Source organism: Siphateles boraxobius, unplaced genomic scaffold, assembly GCF_051911475.1.
Source record: "Siphateles boraxobius isolate OS27281-9 unplaced genomic scaffold, OSU_SipBor_1 6, whole genome shotgun sequence".
In the NCBI taxonomy this organism is placed as follows: domain Eukaryota; kingdom Metazoa; phylum Chordata; class Actinopteri; order Cypriniformes; family Leuciscidae; genus Siphateles; species Siphateles boraxobius.
In genome coordinates, this window is record NW_027509186.1 from 6,962,501 (window position 1) to 6,979,311 (window position 16,811).

The 16,811-nt window shown below is 37.3% G+C and overlaps 12 non-coding genes across 12 annotated transcripts; all 12 read left to right on the forward strand.

The window, feature by feature from the left end:
- Window positions 1–446: 446 nt before the first annotated feature.
- On the forward strand, window positions 447–565 carry LOC143716734 (5S ribosomal RNA). The gene has a single exon (XR_013196196.1). It is a non-coding gene; the product is annotated as a 5S ribosomal RNA (ribosomal RNA).
- Window positions 566–1,043: 478 nt separating this feature from the next.
- On the forward strand, window positions 1,044–1,162 carry LOC143716622 (5S ribosomal RNA). The gene has a single exon (XR_013196086.1). It is a non-coding gene; the product is annotated as a 5S ribosomal RNA (ribosomal RNA).
- Window positions 1,163–1,438: 276 nt separating this feature from the next.
- LOC143716623 (5S ribosomal RNA) lies at window positions 1,439–1,557 on the forward strand. Its single transcript, XR_013196087.1, has one exon. It is a non-coding gene; the product is annotated as a 5S ribosomal RNA (ribosomal RNA).
- A 380-nt stretch (window positions 1,558–1,937) lies between these two features.
- LOC143716624 (5S ribosomal RNA) lies at window positions 1,938–2,056 on the forward strand. The gene has a single exon (XR_013196088.1). It is a non-coding gene; the product is annotated as a 5S ribosomal RNA (ribosomal RNA).
- A 274-nt stretch (window positions 2,057–2,330) lies between these two features.
- On the forward strand, window positions 2,331–2,449 carry LOC143716626 (5S ribosomal RNA). Its single transcript, XR_013196090.1, has one exon. It is a non-coding gene; the product is annotated as a 5S ribosomal RNA (ribosomal RNA).
- Window positions 2,450–2,828: 379 nt separating this feature from the next.
- LOC143716693 (5S ribosomal RNA) lies at window positions 2,829–2,947 on the forward strand. The gene has a single exon (XR_013196156.1). It is a non-coding gene; the product is annotated as a 5S ribosomal RNA (ribosomal RNA).
- A 378-nt stretch (window positions 2,948–3,325) lies between these two features.
- Window positions 3,326–3,444, forward strand: LOC143716643 (5S ribosomal RNA). The gene has a single exon (XR_013196107.1). It is a non-coding gene; the product is annotated as a 5S ribosomal RNA (ribosomal RNA).
- Window positions 3,445–3,825: 381 nt separating this feature from the next.
- Window positions 3,826–3,944, forward strand: LOC143716627 (5S ribosomal RNA). The gene has a single exon (XR_013196091.1). It is a non-coding gene; the product is annotated as a 5S ribosomal RNA (ribosomal RNA).
- Window positions 3,945–4,323: 379 nt separating this feature from the next.
- On the forward strand, window positions 4,324–4,441 carry LOC143716771 (5S ribosomal RNA). Its single transcript, XR_013196232.1, has one exon. It is a non-coding gene; the product is annotated as a 5S ribosomal RNA (ribosomal RNA).
- Window positions 4,442–4,818: 377 nt separating this feature from the next.
- Window positions 4,819–4,937, forward strand: LOC143716685 (5S ribosomal RNA). The gene has a single exon (XR_013196148.1). It is a non-coding gene; the product is annotated as a 5S ribosomal RNA (ribosomal RNA).
- Window positions 4,938–11,226: 6,289 nt separating this feature from the next.
- LOC143716628 (5S ribosomal RNA) lies at window positions 11,227–11,345 on the forward strand. Its single transcript, XR_013196092.1, has one exon. It is a non-coding gene; the product is annotated as a 5S ribosomal RNA (ribosomal RNA).
- A 483-nt stretch (window positions 11,346–11,828) lies between these two features.
- LOC143716750 (5S ribosomal RNA) lies at window positions 11,829–11,947 on the forward strand. Its single transcript, XR_013196211.1, has one exon. It is a non-coding gene; the product is annotated as a 5S ribosomal RNA (ribosomal RNA).
- Window positions 11,948–16,811: the final 4,864 nt, after the last annotated feature.

The window sequence follows — 16,811 nt, forward strand, 5'->3', positions numbered from 1 at the left end:
TCTTCAGAAAGCCTTTAAAAGTCTCTGAGATTCTTCAGAGAGCATGAAAGAGTTTGAGTTTTTTCAAAAGTTCTTCTTACTTTAAAAAAAAGACTCACTGAGCTTCTTCAGAAAGCCTTTAAAAGTCTCTGAGATTCTTCAGAGAGCATGAAAGAGTTTGAGTTTTTTCAAAAGTTCTTCTTAGTTTAAAAAAAGAGTCCCTGAGCTTCTTCAGAAAGCCTTTAAAAGTCTCTGAGATTCTTCAGAGAGCATGAAAGAGTTTGAGTTTTTTCAAAAGTTCTTCTTAGTTTAAAAAAAAGACTCACTGAGCTTCTTCAGAAAGCCTTTAAAAGTCTCTGAGATTCTACAGAGAGTATGAAAGAGTTTGAGTTTTTTCAAAAGTTCTTCTTAGTTTTCTTCATTAATGGTCTAACCTTTTAAATAGCCCAATTTTGGCAGCAGTTTTCGCTTAAGGCCATACCACCTTGGTCACGCCCGATCTCGTCTGATCTCGGAAGCTAAGCAGGGTCGGGCCTGGTTAGTACTTGGATGGGAGACCGCCTGGGAATACCAGGTGCTGTAAGCTTTTTTGATTTAAAAAAAAAAAAGAGTCCCTGAGCTTCTTCAGAAAGCCTTTAAAAGTCTCTGAGATTCTTCAGAGAGCATGAAAGAGTTTGAGTTTTTTCAAAAGTTCTTCTTACTTTAAAAAAAAGACTCAATGAGCTTCTTCAGAAAGCCTTTAAAAGTCTCTGAGATTCTTCAGAGAGCATGAAAGAGTTTGAGTTTTTTCAAAAATTCTTCTTAGTTTAAAAAAAGAGTCCCTGAGCTTCTTCAGAAAGCCTTTAAAAGTCTCTGAGATTCTTCAGAGAGCATGAAAGAGTTTGAGTTTTTTCAAAAGTTCTTCTTAGTTTAAAAAAAAGACTCACTGAGCTTCTTCAGAAAGCCTTTAAAAGTCTCTGAGATTCTTCAGAGAGGTTGAAAGAGTTTGAGTTTTTTCAAAAGTTCTTAGTTTTCTTCATTAATGGTCTAACCTTTTAAATAGCCCAATTTTGGCAGCAGTTTTCGCTTACGGCCATACCACCTTGGTCACGCCCGATCTCGTCTGATCTCGGAAGCTAAGCAGGGTCGGGCCTGGTTAGTACTTGGATGGGAGACCGCCTGGGAATACCAGGTGCTGTAAGCTTTTTTGATTTAAAAAAAAAAAAAAGAGTCCCTGAGCTTCTTCAGAAAGCCTTTAAAAGTCTCTGAGATTCTTCAGAGAGCATGAAAGAGTTTGAGTTTTTTCAAAAGTTCCTCTTAGTTTAAAAAAAAGACTCACTGAGCTTCTTCAGAAAGCCTTTAAAAGTCTCTGAGATTCTTCAGAGAGCATGAAAGAGTTTGAGTTTTTTCAAAAGTTCTTCTTAGTTTTCTTCATTAATGGTCTAACCTTTTAAATGGCCCAATTTTGGCAGCAGTTTTAGCTTACGGCCATACCACCTTGGTCACGCCCGATCTCGTCTGATCTCGGAAGCTAAGCAGGGTCGGGCCTGGTTAGTACTTGGATGGGAGACCGCCTGGGAATACCAGGTGCTGTAAGCTTTTTTGATTTAAAAAAAAAAAAAAGAGTCCCTGAGCTTCTTCAGAAAGCCTTTAAAAGTCTCTGAGATTCTTCAGAGAGCATGAAAGAGTTTGAGTTTTTTCAAAAGTTCTTCTTAGTTTAAAAAAAAGACTCACTGAGCTTCTTCAGAAAGCCTTTAAAAGTCTCTGAGATTCTTCAGAGAGCATGAAAGAGTTTGAGTTTTTTCAAAAGTTCCTCTTAGTTTAAAAAAAAGACTCACTGAGCTTCTTCAGAAAGCCTTTAAAAGTCTCTGAGATTCTTCAGAGAGCATGAAAGAGTTTGAGTTTTTTCAAAAGTTCTTCTTAGTTTTCTTCATTAATGGTCTAACCTTTTAAATGGCCCAATTTTGGCAGCAGTTTTAGCTTACGGCCATACCACCTTGGTCACGCCCGATCTCGTCTGATCTCGGAAGCTAAGCAGGGTCGGGCCTGGTTAGTACTTGGATGGGAGACCGCCTGGGAATACCAGGTGCTGTAAGCTTTTTTGATTTAAAAAAAAAAAAGAGTCCCTGAGCTTCTTCAGAAAGCCTTTAAAAGTCTCTGAGATTCTTCAGAGAGCATGAAAGAGTTTGAGTTTTTTCAAAAGTTCTTCTTAGTTTAAAAAAAAGACTCACTGAGCTTCTTCAGAAAGCCTTTAAAAGTCTCTGAGATTCTTCAGAGAGGTTGAAAGAGTTTGAGTTTTTTCAAAAGTTCTTCTTAGTTTTCTTCATTAATGGTCTAACCTTTTAAATAGCCCAATTTTGGCAGCAGTTTTCGCTTACGGCCATACCACCTTGGTCACGCCCGATCTCGTCTGATCTCGGAAGCTAAGCAGGGTCGGGCCTGGTTAGTACTTGGATGGGAGACCGCCTGGGAATACCAGGTGCTGTAAGCTTTTTTGATTTAAAAAAAAAAAAAGAGTCCCTGAGCTTCTTCAGAAAGCCTTTAAAAGTCTCTGAGATTCTTCAGAGAGCATGAAAGAGTTTGAGTTTTTTCAAAAGTTCCTCTTAGTTTAAAAAAAAGACTCACTGAGCTTCTTCAGAAAGCCTTTAAAAGTCTCTGAGATTCTTCAGAGAGCATGAAAGAGTTTGAGTTTTTTCAAAAGTTCCTCTTAGTTTAAAAAAAAGACTCACTGAGCTTCATCAGAAAGCCTTTAAAAGTCTCTGAGATTCTTCAGAGAGCATGAAAGAGTTTGAGTTTTTTCAAAAGTTCTTCTTAGTTTTCTTCATTAATGGTCTAACCTTTTAAATGGCCCAATTTTGGCAGCAGTTTTACCTTACGGCCATACCACCTTGGTCACGCCCGATCTCGTCTGATCTCGGAAGCTAAGCAGGGTCGGGCCTGGTTAGTACTTGGATGGGAGACCGCCTGGGAATACCAGGTGCTGTAAGCTTTTTTGATTTAAAAAAAAAAAAAGACTCACTGAGCTTCTTCAGAAAGCCTTTAAAAGTCTCTGAGATTCTTCAGAGAGCATGAAAGAGTTTGAGTTTTTTCAAAAGTTCTTGTTAGTTTAAAAAAAGAGTCCCTGAGCTTCTTCAGAAAGCCTTTAAAAGTCTCTGAGATTCTTCAGAGAGCATGAAAGAGTTTGAGTTTTTTCAAAAGTTCTTCTTAGTTTAAAAAAAAGACTCACTGAGCTTCTTCAGAAAGCCTTTAAAAGTCTCTGAGATTCTTCAGAGAGGTTGAAAGAGTTTGAGTTTTTTCAAAAGTTCTTCTTAGTTTTCTTCATTAATGGTCTAACCTTTTAAATAGCCCAATTTTGGCAGCAGTTTTCGCTTACGGCCATACCACCTTGGTCACGCCCGATCTCGTCTGATCTCGGAAGCTAAGCAGGGTCGGGCCTGGTTAGTACTTGGATGGGAGACCGCCTGGGAATGCCAGGTGCTGTAAGCTTTTTTGATTTAAAAAAAAAAAAAAGAGTCCCTGAGCTTCTTCAGAAAGCCTTTAAAAGTCTCTGAGATTCTTCAGAGAGCATGAAAGAGTTTGAGTTTTTTCAAAAGTTCTTCTTAGTTTAAAAAAAAGACTCACTGAGCTTCTTCAGAAAGCCTTTAAAAGTCTCTGAGATTCTTCAGAGAGCATGAAAGAGTTTGAGTTTTTTCAAAAGTTCCTCTTAGTTTAAAAAAAAAGACTCACTGAGCTTCTTCAGAAAGCCTTTAAAAGTCTCTGAGATTCTTCAGAGAGCATGAAAGAGTTTGAGTTTTTTCAAAAGTTCTTCTTAGTTTTCTTCATTAATGGTCTAACCTTTTAAATGGCCCAATTTTGGCAGCAGTTTTAGCTTACGGCCATACCACCTTGGTCACGCCCGATCTCGTCTGATCTCGGAAGCTAAGCAGGGTCGGGCCTGGTTAGTACTTGGATGGGAGACCGCCTGGGAATACCAGGTGCTGTAAGCTTTTTTGATTTAAAAAAAAAAAAGAGTCCCTGAGCTTCTTCAGAAAGCCTTTAAAAGTCTCTGAGATTCTTCAGAGAGCATGAAAGAGTTTGAGTTTTTTCAAAAGTTCCTCTTAGTTTAAAAAAAAAGACTCACTGAGCTTCTGCAGAAAGCCTTTAAAAGTCTCTGAGATTCTTCAGAGAGCATGAAAGAGTTTCAGTTTTTTCAAAAGTTCTTCTTAGTTTAAAAAAAAGACTCACTGAGCTTCTTCAGAAAGCCTTTAAAAGTCTCTGAGATTCTTCAGAGAGGTTGAAAGAGTTTGAGTTTTTTCAAAAGTTCTTCTTAGTTTTCTTCATTAATGGTCTAACCTTTTAAATAGCCCAATTTTGGCAGCAGTTTTCGCTTACGGCCATACCACCTTGGTCACGCCCGATCTCGTCTGATCTCGGAAGCTAAGCAGGGTCGGGTTGGTTAGTACTTGGATGGGAGACCGCCTGGGAATACCAGGTGCTGTAAGCTTTTTTGATCTAAAAAAAAAAAGAGTCCCTGAGCTTCTTCAGAAAGCCTTTAAAAGTCTCTGAGATTCTTCAGAGAGCATGAAAGAGTTTGAGTTTTTTCAAAAGTTCTTCTTAGTTTAAAAAAAAGACTCACTGAGCTTCTTCAGAAAGCCTTTAAAAGTCTCTGAGATTCTTCAGAGAGCATGAAAGAGTTTGAGTTTTTTCAAAAGTTCTTCTTAGTTTAAAAAAAAGACTCACTGAGCTTCTTCAGAAAGCCTTTAAAAGTCTCTGAGATTCTTCAGAGAGCATGAAAGAGTTTGAGTTTTTTCAAAAGTTCTTCTTAGTTTTCTTCATTAATGGTCTAACCTTTTAAATAGCCCAATTTTGGCAGCAGTTTTCGCTTACGGCCATACCACCTTGGTCACGCCCGATCTCGTCTGATCTTGGAAGCTAAGCAGGGTCGGGCCTGGTTAGTACTTGGATGGGAGACCGCCTGGGAATACCAGGTGCTGTAAGCTTCTTTGATTTAAAAAAAAAAAAGAGTCCCTGAGCTTCTTCAGAAAGCCTTTAAAAGTCTCTGAGATTCTTCAGAGAGCATGAAAGAGTTTGAGTTTTTTCAAAAGTTCCTCTTAGTTTAAAAAAAAGACTCACTGAGCTTCTTCAGAAAGCCTTTAAAAGTCTCTGAGATTCTTCAGAGAGCATGAAAGAGTTTGAGTTTTTTCAAAAGTTCTTCTTAGTTTTCTTCATTAATGGTCTAACCTTTTAAATGGCCCAATTTTGGCAGCAGTTTTCGCTTACGGCCATACCACCTTGAGGGCGCCCTAGAGCAACCAGGAAGTAGTGTGGCAGTAGTGGGTGAGGAAGGCTCACCAAACGTGTTTCTGTGTTTTTTCGTTTGTTTTTGTCAGAATCAGTGTTTTTTTGTTAGTTTTTTTGTTTTGTTTTTTGTTTAAGCTAAATCCTCCCAACAGCATACGCTGTTTGGGAGGAATTTTGTCTGCGTGTTTTTCTTTGATGGATGGACAAAGGTTAACGGACATTGCAATGGCTGGAGTATCACGAGGGCGAAACGACCACGGACCGGACGAACAACAAAGAGATGGACAAGAACGGGGGAAAGAAGCGAGAAAGGAGAAAGCGAAAAGGATGTACAAAAAGGAAGCGACAATAACGGTGGATTTAAGAGATGAAAAAGAGGTGAGAGCGATGGATATAATAAAAGCAGTGACGGAGAAGATCGGAGAAGGAAAGATTTTGGCAGTGAGACCTAAACAAACAAATGAATATGAAGTTACACTTGAACGGGAGGAGGATACGGGATGCTTAATGGACGGATTGGATATTAAAGGAATGACATTCGAGGTAAAGAGTCTTCACAACAGGGACTATGTTGTCTCTTTTATGCACCTGCCGGCCTACACTGAGGATGCGGACATTTTTAATAAGCTGGAACAATGGGGAGTAATCCCAGTTTCTGTGGTGAAAAGGAGGTTTTATCCGGGCACAAATATAGAGGACGGCACACGCTTTTTAAAAGTAAGGTTCCCAAGGGAGGTGGCATCACTACCATACAGCACAAGACTGGAAACAGCTGAAGGACCACAATACTTCAGAGTGATGCACAGTCATCAGGTGAAAACCTGTCGACTGTGCATGAGCCCGGACCACGTGGTGAAAGACTGTCCAGATTTTAAGTGTTTTAAATGTGACGAGAAAGGCCACTTTGCAAGGAACTGCAACGCTGTTAAGTGCCCGGATTGCCGAGAGGTTCTCACTAAATGTGAATGCTGGACGGGGCGAGAGGAGGAAGAAGAGGAGCAGGTGAGCGGGCAGGTGCTAGAAAGAGACACAGAAAAGGAGCAAGAAGAAGAAAACGGAGGAAAGGAGACGAGTAATATTACAGAAAATAAACAAAGTGAGGAACGGATGGACGATGAGTATAAACAGGGGGAACAAACACAACAAGAGGATAAAAACTGGACACAAATGGACATGAATGTAAGCTTGGAAAGTGAAGTAGACAGAGCAGAACAAAAGGACACGGAGCAGAATGTGGAAATGGAAAAGGAAGCGGAAAATGAAGAAGATGACAATGTAGTTCCATCAAATAAAAGGAGAAGATCAATACAGATAAAACCGAACACTGAAGGAGCGAGAAAAAGAGTGACTTTAAAAGGTGAGCAACAAAGTATAGATGAAAAGGAGCTGGTAAAGGACTCGGAGGAGAATGAATGAAAAGATGGATTTTAGCAATGTCTTTTTAAGAACTTTTTTTTGTGTCATGATTTTAAGAATGGTTACTTTTAATGCTAGAGGTTTAATGGACATGAGGAAATTTGAAAAAGTGAAGGAAATGTGTAAAAGAGAAGATGTGATAATGTTACAAGAGACTAACTGGAAAGACTTGCATATAAGTGAAATAAGAAAAAAATGGAATGGAGAGATTTTATACAACAACGGGGATGATAGATTTGGAAGAGGAGTTGCAGTACTAATAAGAGAAAATAGAGATATAAAATGTAAAGTAGTATATAAAGATAAAGTGGGGAAATGTATAGGTTTTGAAATGGAATATGAAGAGAACAAAATACTTGTGGTAAATGTGCATGCACCACCGGAAGAGATTAAGAAGAGGGAATATTTTAATGGTTTAAGGGAACTTTTAAGGAAATATAAGGATATTGTTATTATGGGGGATTTTAATGTTGTTTTTAGTAAACTGGACATGGCTGAAGGAATGGTTTTTAAGACAGATACAGGAAGAAAAGAGTTAAAAGGGCTGATGGAAGAAAATGAATTGATTGATGTATGGAGGGAAAGAAATGAAAAGAGAAAAGAATTTTCAAGAAGACAAATTGTGGGGAATTTTATTTGTAAAACGAGAATTGATTTTATTTTATGTACACGGAATATGGAAAGCTATTTAGAAAAAAATAAGATATGAAGAAACTAGTTTAAGTGATCACAAGCCTATTTTTATGCAAATTGATTGGGATACAGTGAAAAGAGGGCCGGGAGTATGGGTTTTAAACACAGGGATTTTAAAGAACGAAGACTATGTTTTAAGTGTACAGGAAATTATAACAAAGGAAAAAGAAAACGGAATGTATAGAGAAGACAAAAGGATTTGGTGGGAAAATGTGAAGTATTTAATCAAAAATTTTAGCATAAAATATTGTGGGATAATTCAGAGATGTAAAAAGGGTAAAGAAAGAGACATACGAGAACAACTAGAAAAGGAATTGAACATGAATGAAAAAGATATACAAAAAATAAAAGAAATAGAGGGAAAACTGAAAGAAATAGAAGAGAAGAAATATAATGGGGCACGATTAAGAAGTAAAGCAAAGTATACAGTGGAAGGAGAGAAATGTACTAAGTTTTTTTTTGATTTGGAAAGAAGAAGGGGAATTTCACAAACAATTAAAAGAATACAAAGGGAAGATGGAGAGATAGTGGAAACAAATGAAGAGATACTAAAAGCAATAAAAGCATACTATGGAAAGCTATTCAAAGCAGAAGGAGTAAAGGAGGAAGAAAAACTAGAATTATTGAAACAAATAAAGACCAAAGTAGGAGAGGATGACAAAAAAGAGTGTGACCTAGAGATAAGAGAAGAAGAGATAAAAAGAGCAATAAGTGAACTGAATAAAAGGAAAAGCCCAGGTATTGACGGTTTAGGGAATGAATTTTATATAACTTTTAAGGATTTTTTAACGGATATTTTAAAAGAAGTATATGAAGAGACTTTTAAGAAAGATGAAATGAATCAGAGAATGGGGATGGGATTAATTAAGTTGATATATAAAAGAAAAGGAGAAAAAGCAGATTTAAAAAATTATAGACCCATCACAATGTTGAACACAGATTTGAAAATTTTAACAAAAGTTTTAGCCAACAGATTGAAGGAGGTAATGCCAACCATAATCAAAACAAATCAAGTATATGGAGTGAAAGGGAAGGATATAGCAGACACAACAATAAGTATAATAGATAGAATAAGGTATATGAAAGAAAAAAATAAGGATGGGTATGTTATTAGTTTGGATTTTGAAAAGGCCTTCGACAGAGTAGAACATGACTATTTATTTGAGATTTTAAGTGGGTATGGGTTTGGGGAAAGTTTTATCAAATGGATTAAAATTTTATATAAAGGAGCAATAACAAGAGTAAAATGTAATGGGTTTTTAACAGAATGTTTTAAATTAACTAGGTCAATAAGACAAGGATGTCCACTATCAGCACTTTTATATTCACTAGTTGCAGAACCTTTGGGATTAGCTGTTAAAAGAGATAAAGAAGTAAAAGGGATAGACATTGAAGAGAGTGGGGAAAATGAAAACATGTTTCAATACGCAGACGATACAACAATAATGGTTAAGGATATAAACAGTGTTAAAAAAGCAATGGAAGTGGTACAGACGTTTTGTAGGGGATCAGGGAGCAAGATAAATGAAGAGAAAACAGTATATATGAGATTTGGAGGGGCGAGTGTTTTAGCAAATGATTTTAAGTTTAAAGAATCAAAGGAAATAAAGATCCTAGGTGTTTTAATAGGGAAAGACGAAAAATATGTTGAAGTAGTAATGTGGGAAGAAATACTAGGAGGAATTGAAAGAAGGTTAAATTTTTGGAAATTGAGGACTTTAAGTTTAAAGGGGAAGGTTTTGATTGTAAATGTTTTAATGGTAGCAAAGTTGTGGTATGTTTTATATGTGACTTCTATGCCGATGTGGGTGGGAAAAAGGCTGAAGAAATGTTTTCTGGATTTTATATGGGATGGAAAACCTCCAAGAATTGCATACAATACTATAATAGGAGAAGTTGGAAAGGGAGGGATGGGATTGATAGATGTGGAACAAAGAAAAAATAGCTTAAGAGTTAAAGTAATAAAAAAGTATCTGGATGAGAAAATTAAAACAACGTGGAAAAAGACGATGGAATATTTTTTAAATAAATGTGGGAATTTTAATTTGGGAGATAATATTTTATGGATGAAAACTAAGAATTGGATGGTGAAAGGAATGCCAGATTTTTACAGAGAATTGATGAGTGCTTGGGGGAAATTTTAAACTATTGTTAATTTTAATCCTCAAGGTAGAGAGAGCATTTTAAACCAGCCTTTATTCTTAAACAGCGGCATTTTAAATCAGGGGAATGTGATTTTTTTTAAAGAAATGGTGGGATGTTGGGATCACAAGAGTTAGAGATATTTTATATGAATTTAAAGAGGGATTTTTACCATTACAGTATATAATAGATACAATGGAAGTGGCAAAAGAGGATTTTAATGAACAAGAACTACAAAATAAGTATGAAATAATGAAAGAAGCAATACCCAAAGAGTGGATAAAAAGAATAGAAGATATGGAAGAAGAGAAACAAGGGAAAAAAGTGAATGTAAAGTTGGGAGAAAAACGATATGCTTTTAATGAATGTACTGTGAAAATGTTTTACTGTTTTTTTAGAGAGGGGGTTTTCAGAAAACCAAAAGTCAATGAGTACTGGGTACAGAAATACAAAGATCTAAAAGAAGAGGATATATGGAATAACATGAAAGGTACAATGATAGACGCAAAATTGGAGAGTTTTGAATATTTAATCAGACACAGAGCAATTTTTACTGACATTATTTTAAAAAAAATCCACATGGAACTAAGTGAAACATGTAAAGTGTGTAATGTGGAAGATGAAAGTTTTTTACACTTGTTTTTAAATTGTAGAGAATTGGAAGATTTTAACAAAAAGGGTAAAAGACTGATTGAAATGTTGAGAGGGGAATCCAATGAGAGGACTGTAGAATGGAATAGAGTGGTGATGTTTGGGATGGAAGAAAAGGGTAAAAACTAAAGTTTTATTAATCTGTGTGTGATGCTAATGAAAAGTGCAATATGGGAGAGAAGAATTGTAGCAAAAAAGGAAAAAATCGTGTTGGATGTTTGGATTGCTTTTAAAAGGAAAACTTAATTGTATATTGAAGGATTGTATGAGTATTTTAAATGTGAAAATAAGTTGGATGTTTTTTATGGTGTTTTTACCCCAAAAGTTTGTGGTGTTTTAAAGGATCTAATGTGGAAGTTGCCTGGAAGTGAAGAAGTTTTTTAAATTATGTAAATGATTTGTGATGTAGAATGGTTGTGGAAGAAAATCTGTATCTTTTAATTTCTATTTGATTTTATTGTATTTTATTGATTGAAATTTTCCAATAAAAAAAAAAAAAAAAAAAATGTCACGCCCGATCTCGTCTGATCTCGGAAGCTAAGCAGGGTCGGGCCTGGTTAGTACTTGGATGGGAGACCGCCTGGGAATACCAGGTGCTGTAAGCTTTTTTGATTTAAAAAAAAAAAAGAGTCCCTGAGCTTCTTCAGAAAGCCTTTAAAAGTCTCTGAGATTCTTCAGAGAGCATGAAAGAGTTTGAGTTTTTTCAAAAGTTCTTCTTACTTTAAAAAAAAGACTCACTGAGCTTCTTCAGAAAGCCTTTAAAAGTCTCTGAGATTCTTCAGAGAGCATGAAAGAGTTTGAGTTTTTTCAAAAGTTCTTGTTAGTTTAAAAAAAGAGTCCCTGAGCTTCTTCAGAAAGCCTTTAAAAGTCTCTGAGATTCTTCAGAGAGCATGAAAGAGTTTGAGTTTTTTCAAAAGTTCTTCTTAGTTTAAAAAAAAGACTCACTGAGCTTCTTCAGAAAGCCTTTAAAAGTCTCTGAGATTCTTCAGAGAGGTTGAAAGAGTTTGAGTTTTTTCAAAAGTTCTTCTTAGTTTTCTTCATTAATGGTCTAACCTTTTAAATAGCCCAATTTTGGCAGCAGTTTTAGCTTACGGCCATACCACCTTGGTCACGCCCGATCTCGTCTGATCTCGGAAGCTAAGCAGGGTCGGGCCTGGTTAGTACTTGGATGGGAGACCGCCTGGGAATACCAGGTGCTGTAAGCTTTTTTGATTTAAAAAAAAAAAAAGAGTCCCTGAGCTTCTTCAGAAAGCCTTTAAAAGTCTCTGAGATTCTTCAGAGAGCATGAAAGAGTTTGAGTTTTTTCAAAAGTTCTTCTTACTTTAAAAAAAAGAGTCCCTGAGCTTCTTCAGAAAGCCTTTAAAAGTCTCTGAGATTCTTCAGAGAGCATGAAAGAGTTTGAGTTTTTTCAAAAGTTCTTCTTAGTTTAAAAAAAAGACTCACTGAGCTTCTTCAGAAAGCCTTTAAAAGTCTCTGAGATTCTTCAGAGAGCATGAAAGAGTTTGAGTTTTTTCAAAAGTTCTTCTTAGTTTAAAAAAAAGACTCACTGAGCTTCTTCAGAAAGCCTTTAAAAGTCTCTGAGATTCTTCAGAGAGCATGAAAGAGTTTGAGTTTTTTCAAAAGTTCTTCTTAGTTTTCTTCATTAATGGTCTAACCTTTTAAATAGCCCAATTTTGGCAGCAGTTTTCGCTTACGGTCATACCACCTTGGTCACGCCCGATCTCGTCTGATCTCGGAAGCTAAGCAGGGTCGGGCTTGGTTAGTACTTGGATGGGAGACCGCCTGGGAATACCAGGTGCTGTAAGATTTTTGAATTAAAAAAAAAAAAAGAGTCCCTGAGCTTCTTCAGAAAGCCTTTAAAAGTCCCTGAGATTCTTCAGAGAGCATGAAAGAGTTTCAGTTTTTTCAAAAGTTCCTCTTAGTTTAAAAAAAAAAGACTCACTGAGCTTCTGCAGAAAGCCTTTAAAAGTCTCTGAGATTCTTCAGAGAGCATGAAAGAGTTTCAGTTTTTTCAAAAGTTCTTCTTAGTTTAAAAAAAAGACTTACTGAGCTTCTTCAGAAAGCCTTTAAAAGTCTCTGAGATTCTTCAGAGAGGTTGAAAGAGTTTGAGTTTTTTCAAAAGTTCTTCTTAGTTTTCTTCATTAATGGTCTAACCTTTTAAATAGCCCAATTTTGGCAGCAGTTTTCGCTTACGGCCATACCACCTTGAGGGCGCCCTAGTGGAAGAAGGAAGTGGTACAGCTAGCAGAGTGAGAGCAAACAAAGAGAACTGTGAGTTTGAGAACTATAAACTGAAGCCGTGATTTGATTATAACCTTTTCAAAAAAGGGGAACTTGTGTGCAGTGGAGCTATTTACTCCCCAAACAGCGCTTGCTGTTTGGGGATAAATACTTTAAGTACGGAGATGGTGACAGCGCTGGATGACAAAATGGAGGTGGGAAGAGGCCTGCAAAGAAAGAGCTTGAGAGAAAAAAATGAAGAACTGGATCAAAGAGGAAGGAATTATGAAAAGAAGCTCACAGTGCTAGTGGAAATAGAAGGAGAAGAAAGAATAACAATGATGGAGTTGTTGAAGAAAGTGAGAGAAGAATGCGGAGTGGTGATTGGGTGTAGATACAAAACACCAAAAGAATACGAGTTGACAATGGAAGAGGAAAAAGGAAAGGAAAAGTTACTTGACGGATTGAGGATAAAGAAAAGTAGAGTGATGGCGAAAGAGGTGGACTGTTTGGAGATGGTGGTCTCGTTCCTGGGTCTGCCAACATACATTCAGGATGAGGAGATTCTGAGCAAGCTTTCGGAATGGGGAGTCAAAGCAGTCTCAAGAGTGAAGAGGAGAATGTGGCCGGGAACTGAAATCGCCGACGGGACAAGGTTTTTAAAAGTAAAGTTCAATGAGGAGGTAAAGTCACTGCCGTATTCCACAAAGTTTGAGACATTAGGAGGGGTGGAGCATTTTAGGGTAATACACGACAGGCAGGTTAAAGTCTGCCGTTTGTGTATTCAGCCAGGGCATATTGTCAGAGACTGCCCTGGCTTCAGATGTTACAAATGCGACAAGCAGGGACATTACGCAAGAGAGTGCAAGGAGGTGAATTGCAGTATGTGTAATATGCTACCTGGGCTGTGTGTGTGTGAAACGCCGGCGGAGATGGATGAGGAGTCAGATCTGTACGAGGTGGACGAGGAGGTGGAGAGCGAAGGAGAGGAAGGTGCAGCGATTGGAGAAGAAGAGAGAACAGGCTCATGGAGTGGAAAAGGGAAAATTGGGGAGTGGAGAGCGACCGAGAGCGTGAGCAGTCAAGAGGAGGAGGCTCCAGGGCAGAGGCGGAGAGAGAGAGAGAGAAAAAAGAAAGAGAGGGAAGAGGTACCTGGTAAGGAGATGGCAACGAATGACGTGGAGTGTGAAGATGGAGAAGGGGAGACAGCAAAAGGCGATGGCGAGAGCCAGGAGGGTGATAAAACGAAAAGGCAAGGAGAAAAACCGCGGACGGAAGGAGGTGGAGGAAAGAATGAGGTGCCAGAGAGTCTTGCTAAAGCCGATGAGGAGGAAATGGACACAAGTGAAGGGCAAAGAGTGCAGAAGAAAAGAAAGAAGAAAGAAAGGGTGGAGCAAAATGCAGAAAGTAAGTGCTTGGATGGATCAAAATGAGTGTTAATGTTTTAAAAGCCATATTTTTTGCTATGTGGGGAATTATGAACATTGCTTGTCTGAACAGCAATGGACTACGAGATGGAAATAAGTTGGAGAGTGTGAAGAGAGTACTTAAAGGTGATATACTCTGTCTACAAGAGACACACTGGTCTGATGACATAATGGAAAAGATAAAAAAGAGATGGCAAGGTGAGTTTTTGTCAATCATGGTAATGCAAAAGCACGTGGTGTGGCAACCCTGATAAAAGAAGGGAGGGTTAATAGTGCGAAGGGAGTATATAAGGATGGTAATGGGAGAATTTTAGTGACTGAATTTGTGTTTCAAAATGAGCTCTTCAGGCTGATAAATATATATGCGCCAAATACAGAAAATGAAAGAAAAGAACTATTCAAAGAAATTAAGCCGTTGTGCAAAGGAAATTGTATAGTTGTTGGGGGACTTTAATGTATGGTGCACAAGACTGGACGCTTCATGCAGCGCAAACTTTAAGTCTGATGTTTCCAGAAAATTTTTAACGGAGTGGATGAATAATGAGGACATGGTTGATGTTTGGAGGGAAGAGAATCCCTACAAAAAAGAATTCTCCAGAAGACAAATGGTGATGGGGGTTTTGAAGCAAAGCCGTATAGATTTTTGTTTAACCAAAAGGGAAATGTTAAAATATGTTAAAAATGTTAAATATAAATTTGTAGGGTTGAGTGACCATGCTATGATGATGGTAAAGATGGGTGTAATCAGGGAAGAGAGGGGAGGGGGAATCTGGTGTTTGAATGCTGACTTGCTAAAAGAAGAGGCGTATAAAGAAAACATTCGAAAATGCATAAATTATGAAATGCAAAACTCATTATTTGAAGAAGACATATGTGAGTGGTGGGAAAAAATGAAAGAGAAAATAAAAAAAAGGAGTATTAGATATGCAAAACAAAGGGATTTTATGAGAAGGAGTAAAGTTGAGGCAATGAAAAATGAACTGGAGAGGGAAGCAGAAAAAATAGAAAGAAATCCAGAGCAAGATAAAGAGAGGTTTGTGCGGATAAAAGCAGAGATAGAAGAATATGAAAATGAGAAAAGTAAGGGTGCAATGATAAGGAGTAGAGCGCAGTATGCGTTAGAGGGAGAAAGAAGCACAAAGTTCTTTTTGAACTTAGAAAAGAAAAAACAGAGGAAAAAGCATATAACAGAACTGGAAAACGAAAAAGGTGACAAGATTACTGATTATGTGGAGATAACAAGTGAAGTAGAACAGTTTTACAGGGGACTATTTAAGAAACAAGGGGTAAAACAGGAATGTGTAGAGGAAGTTTTAAATACTGTGAGTGTGAGGCTAAGTGAAGGGGAAAAAAATGAATGTGAAAGAGATATAGGCATCGAAGAAATAAAAGAAGCTATAAAACAGACAAAAAAAAAAAAGCCCAGGCTCGGATGGATTAACGCATGAATTTTATAAGGCCTTTATAGAGAATGTAGCTCCAATACTGTGGAAGGTTTATAGAAGTATGGAAGAGGGAAGGCAAATGCCGGAGTCTATGGGGCTAGGAGTAATCACAATATTATATAAAAATAAAGGGAGTCCAATGAAGCTAGAAAATTATAGACCGTTAACTCTCTTAAATACTGATTATAAAATTCTGACAAAAGTATTGGCAAATAGGATAAAAGAGGTTGTTGGGACATTAGTATCACCAAGCCAAGCTTATAGTATAAAGGGAAGAGACATCACAGACACAATTTGCACAATTAGGGATGTAGTAGAAGGGATGGGGAAAGATCGAAAAGGGGGATTGATTTTATCGATAGACTTAAATAAAGCTTTTGACAGGGTGGAACATAGCTTTATAGAACAGGCAATGGCGAAATTTGGTTTTGGGGATAGGATGCAAAAGTGGATAAAATTAATATATGAGAATGCTAAAAGTTGTGTAAAAGTTAATGGGATATTAACTGACCCCTTTCCGTTAGAGAGGTCAGTTAGGCAAGGCTGTCCGCTGTCAGCATTATTGTACTCAATAACAGCCGAGCCGCTGGCGATACTTATCAAAAAAGATGAAGAGATAAAAGGTATCCAAATACCAAATGGGGGATTGAGTGTAATACATCAATATGCAGATGACACTACGTTTACGGCTAGGGACATAGAGAGCATAAACAAAATAAGGAAACAGATAGAAAAATATGGGAAAGCGTCAGGTGCAAAAATAAATGTGGAAAAATCAGAGATAATGAGTATAGGAGGAGTGATGGTTGAAGGGGCAGATGTTCCATTTAAAATAACGAAAGACTTTATAAAAATTTTAGGGGTAAATATAGGAGAGGATGTAAAAGAGGCAAGAGATGCAACATGGTCGGGAGTGATAAATAAAATCAAACAAGTATTACAGTTTTGGAGACTAAGAGAATTAAGGCTAAGAGGCAAGGTGGTAGTGGTTAATTCTTTATTGTTAACTAAATGTAATTATGTGATGGGAGCAATTGATTTACCTGACTGGGCGTTAAATGGAATAAAAGAGGCTGTGAATACTTTTGTGTGGGGTGGGAAAGGAGTGAAAATATCATCAAAAACATTAATTGCAGATTACGGCGAGGGGGGTTTGAGGTTGATAGATTTAAATGTAAAAAGGAATGCAATAAGAGTTAAAACAATAAAAAAGTATTTATGTGGCAAAATAGAATATGGATGGAAGGGGTATATGAGAAAATATTTAAATGAAGGTGGAGGTTGTGGTGAAGAAGGGTTGTTCATGGTGTTAAAAAAGCCAATGATAGAAAAGCTGCCTTTATTTTATCAAGAAGTGTTTATTGCATGGGCTGAGTTTGTGGTGAATGTAAACTATGAATGTGAAAACATAAACCAAGTACACAATCAGCCAATATTCCTGAACCCAAGAATAAGGAGGGGAGGGAAAATGCTCTACAACAGGCTATTCATTAGAGCGGGGGTAAGGAAAGTAAAAGACTTGGCATAGGAATATGTGAAAGGTTTCTTACCGAATAGGGCAATATATGATTGTGTGGTG